This window comes from Vidua macroura, chromosome 4, assembly GCF_024509145.1.
Source record: "Vidua macroura isolate BioBank_ID:100142 chromosome 4, ASM2450914v1, whole genome shotgun sequence".
Classification (NCBI taxonomy): Eukaryota; Metazoa; Chordata; class Aves; order Passeriformes; family Viduidae; genus Vidua; species Vidua macroura.
The window spans coordinates 46,235,631-46,248,735 of NC_071574.1; the positions used below are offsets into that span (position 1 = coordinate 46,235,631).

The 13,105-nt window shown below is 40.9% G+C and overlaps 1 protein-coding gene across 1 annotated transcript in view; it reads right to left on the reverse strand.

Moving 5' to 3' along the window:
- CRACD (capping protein inhibiting regulator of actin dynamics) overlaps positions 1-13,105 on the reverse strand; it is a 68,853-nt gene that overhangs the window by 27,902 nt on the left and 27,846 nt on the right. Inside the window, exon 2 of the mRNA XM_053975435.1 lies at positions 9,645-9,810. The gene's annotated coding sequence lies outside the window, so the exon portion shown is untranslated. The remainder of the gene's footprint in view (positions 1-9,644; positions 9,811-13,105) is intronic.

Consider the following 13,105-nt stretch of genomic DNA (forward strand, 5'->3'; position numbering starts at 1 on the left):
TTTAACTGATGAGGTATTCTATGTTAGATTTTTTTTTTAGAAAATCCACAACTCAGTTGCCTCTGGCTGTTAAAGGCAGTACACCTTTAAAGTTTCTTTCAGAAACCTTTGATTAGAGAAACCATAAAATTATATTTTTAAACCTGCTTCTAAAAAGGTTTCTATACTGAATCACTGTGACTCAGTCTGTACACAGAGCTGTGGGAAAATTGCATGGCACTGAAATACCTCTACCTTGCTTGGCCAGCCAGGAGTCAACCAGTGAACCACAATGTAAGAAGTGTCCCTTACACAAATTCCTAGCAGGCCTGGAAATGAATATTTTGACATGAAACAGAGTGAAATTTGGCTTTTCTCATATAATTGTGTAGGTCTGTTTGAACTGAAAGCTCCAGTATTGCATTCAACAAGGTGAGAAGGACAAATGCAAAATTTGACAAACCAGCCCACAGCAACCCCTCCTGCATTTGCACTGTTCTGTGTGTGAGCCTGCTGCAGGTGCAGAAGGCAAGGCCAGTGGGAACTGGTTGTTTGCTATTTACCTTTGAGCTGAGAGATCTGCTGAGAATGCATAGTCCAAGTTATATTGTTCTCCAGAGAGGATCCTTTCTCAAATATTTTTCCAGCTATGCTGTGGCTCAGATACCTGTGGCTTTGTCTCACAGCTACTCACTGTGCATACAACACCATTCACCCCTTTTGCTGTCCAGTGGGTTGAATTTCTCATACTTAAAATCAGACACCTCATGTATATTTGTGTTGTTTGTTACAACTAATTAGTAGGCAAGTGTTGCAATTCAGGCACCAAGGAGTTCAGTGACTTGTTTGGAAGTTGTTCTTGACCTTACTAATGAATGGTAAATACTGAAGTTGGGAGCAGCCAACCTGCAGCTTTGAAACTGAAGAGAATTTGCCAGCACTTCAAACCCCAAAACTGCAGTTGACCAACGGCAGGAATACTGTAGGAATTGCCTGATAAAACATGAATCTCTGAAGTGGAAGAAAAGAGCAACTGCTGAGGTCAGTTCTGGTGGACTGCCCGGGACATGGCTGTGAGTGAAAATCTTCCCCACCTTGCTGCAGAGCTGAGGACACTTTTAGGAATCTAGTCTCTCCTCCTGCCTGCACACTTGCCAAAATTTCATTTAAAGCTTCCTTTGGGGACACCAGGTCACACGAAGCAGCTTGGCAGCTCCACGTGACCTGCAACCATAAGTACATCACCACTGAAAACCCAACCCTGTCTTTGACACAATGGTACCAGTGGCAGGTTAGGACCATGCTAAGCATTTACAGCATCTCCAGCATTCTTCCAGACACCAGCTGCTCTCTCTGTCTCTCTCCCCTCGTTATAAGGCACACTCATTTTTGTTTCATAGAGCTGAGGACAAGCATATCTGAAAGGTTTTGTTTCCGTTTTTGTTTTCTTTTTGACTTGATAATTAAACATGCTCCAAATTGTCAGAACACATGAAACAGTCACAAGAAACCCCACAGTGAATTAATGCCAGACTCTACTCTATCCTTTCAAAATGCTTTGCAAATATGCTGAATATTTAAGAAGTGGATGAATCAGCAATTCTGCTAGCCACATGTACAACAACTGGTAAAAATAGTTTAAGAATTTTGTTTAAATATCTATGTAGGCTAAAGAACATTGGAAAAAAGATATTCACACATTATAGTAACCTAGTTTCTTTTACAGGCAAGTTTAAATAGCAGTTAAGGTGATTTCCAAGCTACTTGTACTTTCTGAAAGGTCTCTTATTTTACTCCCTTGGAGTCCACAATCCTTTCACATTTTCCCAGTTGTGAATTTGACAGATTATATCACAAAGGTCCTTTTTCCACTGCATTTTTCACTTTGCTCATGGTCTACTTTTGGAAAGACTGAATTTCTTTTAAGTCATAATACAGTATGAATAATTGAGTTTCCTTTGCTGCTACCCATCTCTGAAGTTTTTCTCAGAAGTCTTTTTACAATAACATCCTCACAATCCACATTTACAGACTGTTCTCCCTTCAGTTAAAAGGAATATCAGGAATGTCAATATGAGGAGTGGATTTCAGCAAATTCACAGCATGACAGAGATATGGGCTACAGTCATAGCCATGGCTGAAGGTATTACAGTTTCAAACTTCCATATCACTTCCAAGGGATGTGGGAAAATAGGGGCATCAGTTTATGAGCACTTCTGTTGATAATTCCAATGATGACACTTCAGAGGCTGTTTATGCTGAAAATAGTTGAATCATCATCTGACTCACTTTCAGAAACCTGACTAAATTACATGAATTATGGATGTGCTATATCAAAATACAAAGCACTTTTAACAAATCCTTGAACATGTTCTCTCTGAAGATGTGTTGCAACCCAAATATCATGTTCCAGTTTCAGTTGCAATACACAAATTTTCAAAACTAATTTTTTCATACTGACAGCAAAGTTAAATTCCATTTGCTCTTTATCCATTACTCATTCTTGCTGAGGTGTCTGTGTGTGCTAAGAAACTAGGAGATATGAAACAAATCTCTCACAGTAGAATGGGACCACTCTGAGCCTACAGGAAGTCTTACTCCTCTCCCATGAAATGCAACAGAGACCCTCTTTGGACCTCCCTCAGCCATCCACTGCTATGGATCTATTTAGGATGTAATTTTCCATCAGTTCTAGGTACCTTAAATCAGAACTAGCTGAGGTATCACACTCTCTTTATCCTTCACTCCAAGTGTTCACATCACCCCTTTTGTGCCTTAATAGTGGTCATTGTTCACATGAAACAATTCAGAGAAGTGTTCTGGTAACAAAATAGCAAAGAACCAACTTAAAAAAAAAAAAAAAAATCCCCAAAACATCAGAACTCAAAAATCCACACAAATTCCTGGTTCAGCTGAGCAAATCCTGACACAAGTTTCCATGCTAGCTGCATATCTAGGGAGTTGTTGGGAAGAGTCAGACACCAACCAACATTTACTGCACCCTTAACTACATCAGAGCATGTGCAGGGACATTTTTGCACAGAATACAACATTATTGTATTGACACTGGTGGCTATGATGTTTTTAGACCCCATTTTTTTCCAGAGCTATTTCTTCTCCTTAAGACAAATGTGTGATCCTTTAAAAAGGGGAAGCTTTTCCAGAAAGGAATACTGAGACCTCAGCTCTTATATAATCCCATGCTGGTGCATTACTGAAGTGCAGAAATCTCACACCATCAGTTGCCTCTTTAGTGTGTCATAAATGTTCCTCCCACTCTGATATTAAAGAGTTAGAAATAGAAACTGGAAAATAAAGGGAAAGAATGAGTTGTTCTGTTCTTTTATGTTTGTAGAGACCAAGTCCAAAAAAAAAAACAGTCTCATGACTTTCACTCTTTTAGATTTCCATTAGAAACCAATTCTGTAAGTGTTACAGATCAAAGTCAATTTTTTAATATAAAGTGATTTTTAAACAATAAAAAATTTAAAAAGCATGCAAAGCAAGAATTAATTTGGTTTAGCCAGGTATTGACCCTTCATATAATCTCTTCAAAGGAAACTGAGAACCACTTCTCAGAATATTGCTTGAGGGAAATGACAAGTGCAGTCATAGGTTGCCTCTACTTGATGTTTTGTTTTAGAAAAGAAATCTGATTCAACATTTTGCATCTCCCATGAATGTCTCCAGGGCAGCTAGAGATGAAAAACATAAATTGCATTTTCTAGTCATTCCAGTGATGCATTAATACTGTAATAGAGGAAAATGGATTTAATTCTGAGCTGTATTTTTAGTGTCCTCTTTTTCATCTGCTGGAAGGAGAGTTTTGGTTCTAACTCACGTCTGGATGGGGAATATTGTTCATGCTGCAACATGATTCTGAGTTAGAGCTGTGCTCAGACAGCACATGACTTCATTGCATTAACAAACCCACAAACATGGGCCTCACAGTCTGAACAGAAAAGCTTTTTCAACAGGGAATCTTTTTCATGAACTAAACTTGGAGATCATTTCTGCATTTATTCTAACTATATATTCATATCACCTTCAGGAACCATTGAATTTCAAGGCACTAACCCTGGGAAAACGGCACAGTCCCCTGTTACAATCCACCCAAGTCCCACTGATGCCACAATCAGTTGTGCAGCCAGGCTCAGAGTAGCCCTGCTCTCTTCAAAGATATCCCACAGCATTATCTTAATGCAAAGCTCCAGTCTGGTGTCAAGGGACTTGGAACCTATGAACTTACCATAATTTTATTTTTCTTACAAGTAGAGATCAAGCCTAGCTTTAAGTAGCTGATGCATCATGCTAATAATATAACTAAATTATTATAATTAGGGGCATAAAAATTAACCATGGGAAGTATCAAGGCCCTGAATGCACTAACAAGCTCTAATGTCCCTGATCAGCCTCATCTGGAGCCTCCACCTGCACACACAGGTCCAGGAGTTCTATTTAAGATCACACTTGAGGCTTTGGTCCCTGCCTGAGCCATGCTGGAGAAGTGCTGGTCTGCAGCTCAGACAAAACTGTGCCTGGTCATGAGCCCTTTGATCCAGAGCTCAGTTTGCAGACCATTTTCCTGGCCTGCCCTTGGCCCTGCCTTCTCAGCTATGGACCTGCAGCATGACCATGGACCCCTCCTGCTGTGGGATCCCCTTGGTGTCCTGCTTGCCTTTCCTGAAGGAGTGGCCCTGCCTTTGCTGCTGTCTGACAAGAAGGTAATTGGGTGGGACTCCATAGTTCTCAGCAAATGAATTTTATGTAATTATTCATTAATTGTCTACTCTCAGAAAGTGTCAGCATGTGCAAAGAAAAGCATGACCCTGGTTTACAGTAATTCTGCAAGTTGCTCATAATGCAGCTTGAGGATGTGAATAATTCACCAGTTAGCATAAAACTATGCAGACTAATAAAAGGAACTGGGCTCTAAAGGGTCTAGGTTTTACATTTGACCTGACAATCCACTGCATGTGACACTATTTTGTCAAATAACAGCACCTGTTTATGCAAAATTTGCCGTGAAATATGGCAAAATATACAGAAAAGGAAGTGAGAAGTCTACATTAGCCTTGGCAGGAATAGGTGTTATATAGAAACTGCATTTAGCTGGTAAGGAAGGAAAAGAAGAGGAAATAAGACAGTACATTATATTACAGGTGACAAATCTGTTTTATTCAGAGCCCAGCCCTAGACCTCACCAGCTGCTGAAAATTACAGTTGCCATGCAGAATCTGAAAGGAAATTAAGCACATGATGATTAGGAGGGGGAGTGCAACAAAAACATCCAAAAGGGAGGGAAAAGAGAGGACAAGTGGGCAGTGAGACAGCCTAACCTTCCAGGAGAATACAGCAAGACAGCCTATGTGACAGAAGTGAAGACCAGAGTGAAAACGGTTCTGGGATTACTGAGGTGAAAATGAAGCTGGTCATAGTCAGGGCTGAGGACAAAAGACAAATTAAAAAGGTGAAACAGAGCAGCATCTGCTATAAAATGTCAGGACTTGCAGAAACACGCTCTACTGAAGGGCTCTCAGGATCATATACAAAATACATGCAGCTTAGCATTCAAGTAGCAGCTGGAAAAACAAAAGGCAAGCTAAAGGCATTTACTGCAAATTTCTACTAAGTGATAAATTGGAGCAAGTAGTAAAATGTTCCAGATCACACACCTGAGAAGAGATCTTCTGGAGCACAAAGACTTCAGCAAGCTCATAACAGAAAGGAGGAAGTCAAGAGTTGAGGTGTCAAGAAAAGCTAAGGTCAGCAGAAATACTGAGTGTGATGTTAGTCCTGTGTTCTCTTAATACGCCAGGAACCACTCCAGGAAGGCTTTCCCTTCTCCTCTGCTCTGGCCAGGTGCCACTGAGTACACACCAGAAATGGCCATTCATAGGGTAGTTGGGGCTTCTATTTCTATGCTACTCGGCTGCAATATAAATTACAAAAAGGGAGCAACAACTCTAATTTCACCAAAGCCTGTAATAAAATTAATTTTAAAAGCCATGCAAATGGAAATCTGCAGCCATAACCTTTTCTGTCCTGGAACATCCTCAACACACCTCATAAACCAGAAATAAGAAACTTTTTTCAGGTGTTTGCATGTCAGCTGACACAAGTAAGGAAAATCCAAGTTTGATTTTTTTCTAAAATGAAATTTGTTACAATGTCCCTGTGTTGCTTTGCTCTGCTTTGGCTTGAAGAGATACTCGCTTAAATCAGAGCTCTGACAAGATGAAGTCTTCAGGAGAAGGTGGACACCAAATACCACAGCAGCAAGGCACTTGCACTGGAGTCAAGAAGGCACTCAAAATGAGGCACTTAGAAAGGAAATTAGGACTGGCAAATGCCAATTGCAGAAATACAGTTAATACACAGGAAAAAAAGATACCCAGTGTATGAAAAATAGATGTGACAGAGAGAAAGTTTCTTGGGAGCTCTTTGAAACTCCAAGTGGGTAGACAGATCACTTTTTACTATTGATCTAGATTGCTTCACACAGAACTGCCCAATGCTTCAAGTAAAGGGGTCCCATTTCTGCAGGAGTCACTGTTAAGACACTGAAGTTTGCTCAGAGACTTTTTCCTGGAAGGTCAATGCTGTCACACTTGAGTCCTAAATACCTGACAGGTCTAATTCCAGGTCCTTTGAAATACTTCATTCAGCCTAAGGAAAGGTCCTCTACTGTACCCCCAATAAGAGAAATTTAATTCCCCACTGCCTCTGCACATCAAGCCAGAATGACAAACTGCACAGATACCCTTTCAGGTCTGTCTTCACAATGCTTGCTCAGAAGTTGAGTATTTGTCAACTGTGACCAAAAAGACAAATATAAAGTTTTTTAATGTGCCAAATCATAGCCTCAGAACAGAAGCTTCTGGAGACTTCAGTGAAGCTCCACAAACTTGTGGAGATTTCTTGTAGTCAGTACTTCTATCTCCCAGTCCTTATAGTTAGGAGAGAAAGTTAATGAATAGAGTTTTAACTTTGTAAATTCAAGAAGGGTGATATAGAAACAGGAAAAGGCATTCCAGATAGAGCAAGACAAACTGCAGCAAGAAACTTCCCACCTGGGTATTGCAAAATAACATAGATGAAAAGAAAGGCTGAAGTGTGCCTACATCAGGATACCAAGCAAGGTATTTGCATCTGATGAATCCAGGATGTAAGAAAGGATGGAGAGGCAGATCTCTCAGGCTGCTTCCAACTCAGCTAGTCAATCTACACCACATGTAGATTACCTAAATTGCCCCGCTCCAGGCACGTCTGCATCAGCCAGTCGGCACAGTCTCCATTAGAGATTCAGGTGTTAGCTGTGAGCAGGCTTGTAAGCCAATACAGCACTAGGTGAAATACTAGCTTAGGTCTTGGAAGCAATACAGATGTCTTCTTTAGCCTACACTCATTCATTTGCTTGTCTCTACCTTCCTGAAGCAGCTTCCTCCCTTAATATATTTTCAAAACAACCATCTCCTCTCCCCAAAACAAAGCTAAATGTCCACAGGACACATTTATAGATAATAAATTCATGTACATTGCAGGCTGAGGAAGAAATATAGCTTATTAAAGGAATGGGAACATCCCTGAGCTTTTATTGCAAAATTTGAACTTTTATTAAGCTTTTTTTACTATACAGTTGTTGTACATTCTTAAAGAATTTGAAGCAAATGGTTTTACAATACTTCTCAGGATTTTACTTGTGTAAATGTACTACTAGTTATTTGTATTTGCTCTAGTCTGTTTCTGTATGAATAGTGGAAAGTATGCCTGTTAGGCAACTTGTAAACAACAATGTGTATTATTTTAGTTAGACAGCCTATCTCTGCACTCAATCCATAAATGTTTGAAATTACAGTAGAGACTAAAAAATATAATGGATGGAAGATGTTGAAAACAGACTGGAGTGGCAAAACTAAGCTCTCAAAGCAATCGAATGCACTGCACTGAACATCTATGCCTGTTGTAAAATGAGTAACGTGGCAAAAACTACCTGCAAACTGAAAATTATCATCAAATCCCACCCACATTTGCACCATGAAACCTGGCAGGAAAAACAGAGCTTTGACTGAGTATTTCTAGCAGGCTAAAACCTCTGAGGAATCACAGAAAGAAATGGTCCACTTGAGATGAGACATGGGCTCCTTCACATTTAATAATCCCCTCAGATTTAAATTGTACAGTCTGATTTTCCCCCAGAAGCTAACTTTTAATGCTGTCGTTAATTAGAAAAATTAATAGGTTTAAAAATGCAAACACTTAACAGTCTCAAACAAGGTCTGCCACACCTTCATGTCCCTGCTGAGGAGCAGGACAAGTTCCCATATCACTGTTTGTTGCTGGGTGCAGCACTGCATTTTCAGCTATGCCAAGTGGGAAATGACTGATAGTGACATGATGCCATTTAGTTTGCTTGTGAGGGAAAAGGCACTAAAACCTCCTACAGTGCCTTGGCATGGTGCACTCAGGTCATGCATCACAACAGTGCTCAGTCACACCTCCAGCTACAGCGTGGCTATGCTCGCTACTGATTTTCTGAAAAAGCTGGGACGAGCAAAAGAGGTGTACAATACTACACCACAGAAACCAAAAGGAAACCTAGGTATTTCACAGAATGGAATAAAAATCCAGAGCTAAAAAATCCCCAAAAAAATAATTCTTAAAATCATGTTTACATAGACAGAATTAGAAATACTGTTCAGGGTGATGCTTCTGATACACATTTCATTCTCAAGCAGAGGAATATGGAAGAGGTTTTTTACCCTTTCAGAGTTTTTTGTTACACTTCCAGATATACTTCCCAATGCAAACAGTTCCTTTCTTCCAGAACAGCAGGCTTTGATCAGGAGTCAGCTAACCTCTCTGAGACGAGCAGTTGGAAAGTGAAATAGGTATTACTGACTTTAGTAGTTTGTGCATCTGGTCTTGGGGCTTTGTTGCTATTGGTGTAAGGGGTTTTTTGTTCAGGTTTTCTTGTTTCCTTGTTTGGGTTTGTTTGGTTGTTTTGTTTTTTTTTTTTTTCCTGTTCCTAGGTAGATATTGCTGACTTGTTTACTGTGTACAGTTTCTTACTCCCACCATCCCCACAGAAAATTCTCATGCTGTCCTGTCACCCTCCATTGTCATTGGAATATGATCTGATTTTCAGGTGCCTCTCTCCCTTCTCTTCCTTCTTCTACTCTACATTCAAATTGGTTCAAAATAAAAGCAGCCTTTTTGTTGACAATTGCAATGCAAAAATTATTTGGGATACAGTGAAAAGGATACGTGTCTGTCCTAACCCGAAGATACCACCTTGCAGAGAAATGTATGCGAGAATGTATCTATAACAGCCAGTTCAAGTTTCTCTTTTTCCAGCTTTAAAAACAGGAGTGCCATTAATGCCTCTGCTCTGTGTTAAATCACAGAGCTGGATTCAAATTCATTTCTGCTTCCCCCTGGGATTTCTGATTTGCAGAGCAGCACACGTGTCCCTTAAGCAGCGAGATTTTGAGGTCTAAAGCAGCAGGTGTCACGTTCAGAGAAAGGAGAGATGCACACGCTTCGTAACAAGCAATGTACAAATTGCTGCCGCTCAGCAGAGGGAGAATTCAAGTTTAGCTGCATTAGAAGCAGGGGAGCCCGCGCTGTGTGTGCAGGGGCTGGCAGCAGCTGGGGGCACTCACCTCAGCCCGCTGCTCGGCTCGTCATCCGAGGAGGTGCTGTTGCAGATGTTGCCGAAGGAGTGGCTGGGCTTCAGTTTGGGCTCCTCACACTCTGAGGCGGGCTCTCTTTTCTTCCTCTTGCCGAAGAGCTTCTTGAAAGGCTGGAATTTGCCTGCCTTTTTCTTGTCTGCAGATGACAAGACAGAGGGCGCGGGTGAGGGACGCGGCTGGCGAGCGCCCGCCGCGGCAGCCGGATCGCAGGAGCAGCGGGGTCAAAGAGCGAGGCGGCAGCGCGGCGCTCGCCATGGAAATGCCGGGCTGCGACTTGCTCTGGACGCGTCACACTGACAAAGCAAAGGCAGCAGCGTTCAAACCTCTGCTCTCGGCTCTAAGGATCTGCAGCCAAACATTTGGATCCGCAGAAAGGAGAATTTTGCAAAGCCAGAGCGTAACGCTGCAGCGGTTTTAGGATTTATAGCACAGTTTTGACCATTTTACCAATAGACAAACACTGCTTTGGTCACCTCCCTTTGGAAGGGGACGGCTCCTCTGCCTTGAATTGAAAGCAATTGAAAACAAACAGCTGTGTTTTAGTTATGTGGCCTCATAACTAGTTATTTACAAGTTACACAAGCCAATTTACAAATGAACAAAGAGAAAAGGATACATTTCTGTTGGTTTGTATTGGGTTACTTCAATAAACATCCAGCTTTATATCAGCAAAGTCAACTTCTCTGACTTTTTTTCCACAAGTAACTGAGGACAGAATTTGGCCAAGCATTTCTTCCTCAAGACACTGAAATTTTCGAAGCTACACCAAAAAAAGCACAGCAAAACCACAAAACATACATGAAGACAGGAACAAGAAATAAAAAAGTTAACCAGGAAAAAAGCAACCTCTTTTCTTCCGCCAGTGACTGGAAAAAATAAAGGCAGCTTCAAATTGCTATCTCCCCATCTATTAAAAAGAAGTACCATGACTTTCTTGTTAACCGCTGTCAAGAATGGGTTAATTTCTCAGGGCTGGGATGAATCAGAGAATGCATAAAAGATAATAACTGTTAAAGCACTGTATGCCTCTTAGGCTTTACCTTAATTTTGCATTAAATCTACTTAAAACAAGGTCGTTGGGTTTTTTCTTTGTTTGTTTCTTTTTTTAAACCCCAGCATTCAGCCTCCTATCATAATCTAATTTGAGAAGCATCATGTTGTACTGGTGACAAATATTTTCATGAGCTAATTACATTCCTGTATGTGCTTTTCTCGCAGGCTGTGTGCACACTGCCTCGGTGTGCTCTGCTCTTGCTGTGGGCTGGGGCTCAGCAGAAAGCCCTGGTTTAGTTGCAAAGTACATTCATGTAGGAACTTTTGACCAGGAAACCTGGAGTATCTTCTGTAGTGGAATAACATTCTTTAGTTCTACCTTGGGTTTTACACTCCACTCTGCTATACCTAAGCAGGGTAAAGCTACATCTGGGTAACAAACCTTTGTAGTCACTGGAGGAGTATCTGCAGGGTTTTCAGGGGGAAAAAAATGTGCCCAAGAGTACTTTGACCTGTCTACTTCCAGTGGTTTCCAAACTAGCATAGAACCAGAGAGCCCGAGTTGAACCCAGCGTGGCATCAAACTTACACACAGTTCATCTACCTGTACCTGATTATGGATGAAGTAAGAAATCTGCATTGAAAGTACAGTCAAAGGCACAAGAGAAAGTAATTCTGCACTTCCTTTACAGACCCATAAGAAGTTCATACAAATGTAATTCTTCTTCCTGGGCAGTCAGAATACACAGCATTTGTGCAAGTTCATTAAAACATCAGGGCATCCGAGTAACAGCATAAAAATAAAAAGCAGAATTATGAACTTCAAATTCAGGCCCAGCATCAGAACTTTCCAGTCCAGAATCTCTGACTCACAATAAGCAGATGAGAAAAACAACAACTGGAACAGCAGTTTTACCAGTGTAGAAGAAAACAGGATATGGAAGATTACCTGTCTCCCAGCCCTACTTTCCATAAGCATCTCCAGCCAGACCAATTGCTTGCTGCGCAGTTCTAACTTTAGATATATGTAGAATGTATTTATATGTAATAGAATATATTCCTATGTGAAATCCCTAAAAGACAGGCAGGCAATCATGCAGAGAAAGAGAGAAATTATTGCTCTTGGCCACAGCTGCTCTGACCCTTTATGCACTTCAGAAACTGACTGCAAAACACCAAAAATCAAATGGTAGAGCATACAGGACAGAAAGCATCAGTACCAGACACAAGATTGCATAGAAGAGGTATTTGTTCAGAGTTCTCACCTCGCTTGTTTCCTCAGCTTTCTTCAAAAAGGAAAGCTGCATGATGCCAATATTGCTGTTTAATTCCATTTACTGCATAAATCAATTCAACGACAGCATTTTTTAGAAAAAGCTCTCGCCATGTCATTCATCCACATTACTCTTGTACCCTCCTCTTTTTGAGATCTTCAGATATAACTGTGAATTGCCTCATTGACTCCAAATCTACAGTACTGATTTACCAACTATGAGTCTTGTGTTGAATAAATGTAACAGGTCAACACAGCTTTCATTTCATCAAAATAGGTGAAAACCAACACACTTATCTGCAGCCAAGATCTGCTTTTCCCCATGTGACATAACATGTCCCTTAGCTGTTTCCTTGCTGCACACCCATCATCACAGCTGTCACATTACTAAGCATGAATTCTTTAAATCAGGCTTTGTGACTCATTCCAAAGCCAAAGAACACCCTGCCCTGTACAGGCTGCGCATGCTGTTCTCCATCCTGCCAGGTTTCTAAGGAGTGCCTGACTGCTAAGACAAAGTCTGTTTATGTAAATTTTTCACAAGATCTTATGCAGGAAGATGTGGGATGATATTGCACAGTGAAATGCTTCCTGCAACAGTAAAACAAGTACAAAAAGTATTCCAAACATCACCAATGCAGCAGACAGTTCTCTGCACAAAAGTCTTTTGAGTCTGTAATTCTCACACACAGCTCATCCCTTCTGTCCATCTCTACTGCTGAGAGAAAAAAGTGGGATAGGAAAGGATTAAAGTTGGGACAGTCAACAGTGTCAACTTGCAACAAGGACAACTGCTGGGAGAGCCAGGAAACAAGTCAGCTTACATATGCCATTTGCTTCTCTCCTTAATCACTTTAATGGAATCCTACAGATCCAGCCCCAGGAGACCAGGGGAAATAAGCAATTAAACCCTTTTTCCTGTCTATTTGACAAGTCTATCTTGTTCAAATCACTGTAAACAGTTAACAGTAAACCAGTTTTGAATCACAGAATAACATAAGGTGTGAAGGCGACAGATAAACAAGGTTGGATGCACCAGCTAGGATAACACAGCACATATGGTAGGCACTCCCTTCTCAGATACCAGAAGAGTAGCAGAGCAGAGTAGAATAATCTGTAACCTGTCATATAATTTGTCAGATGCACAAAGACGTGCAGTGTGTAA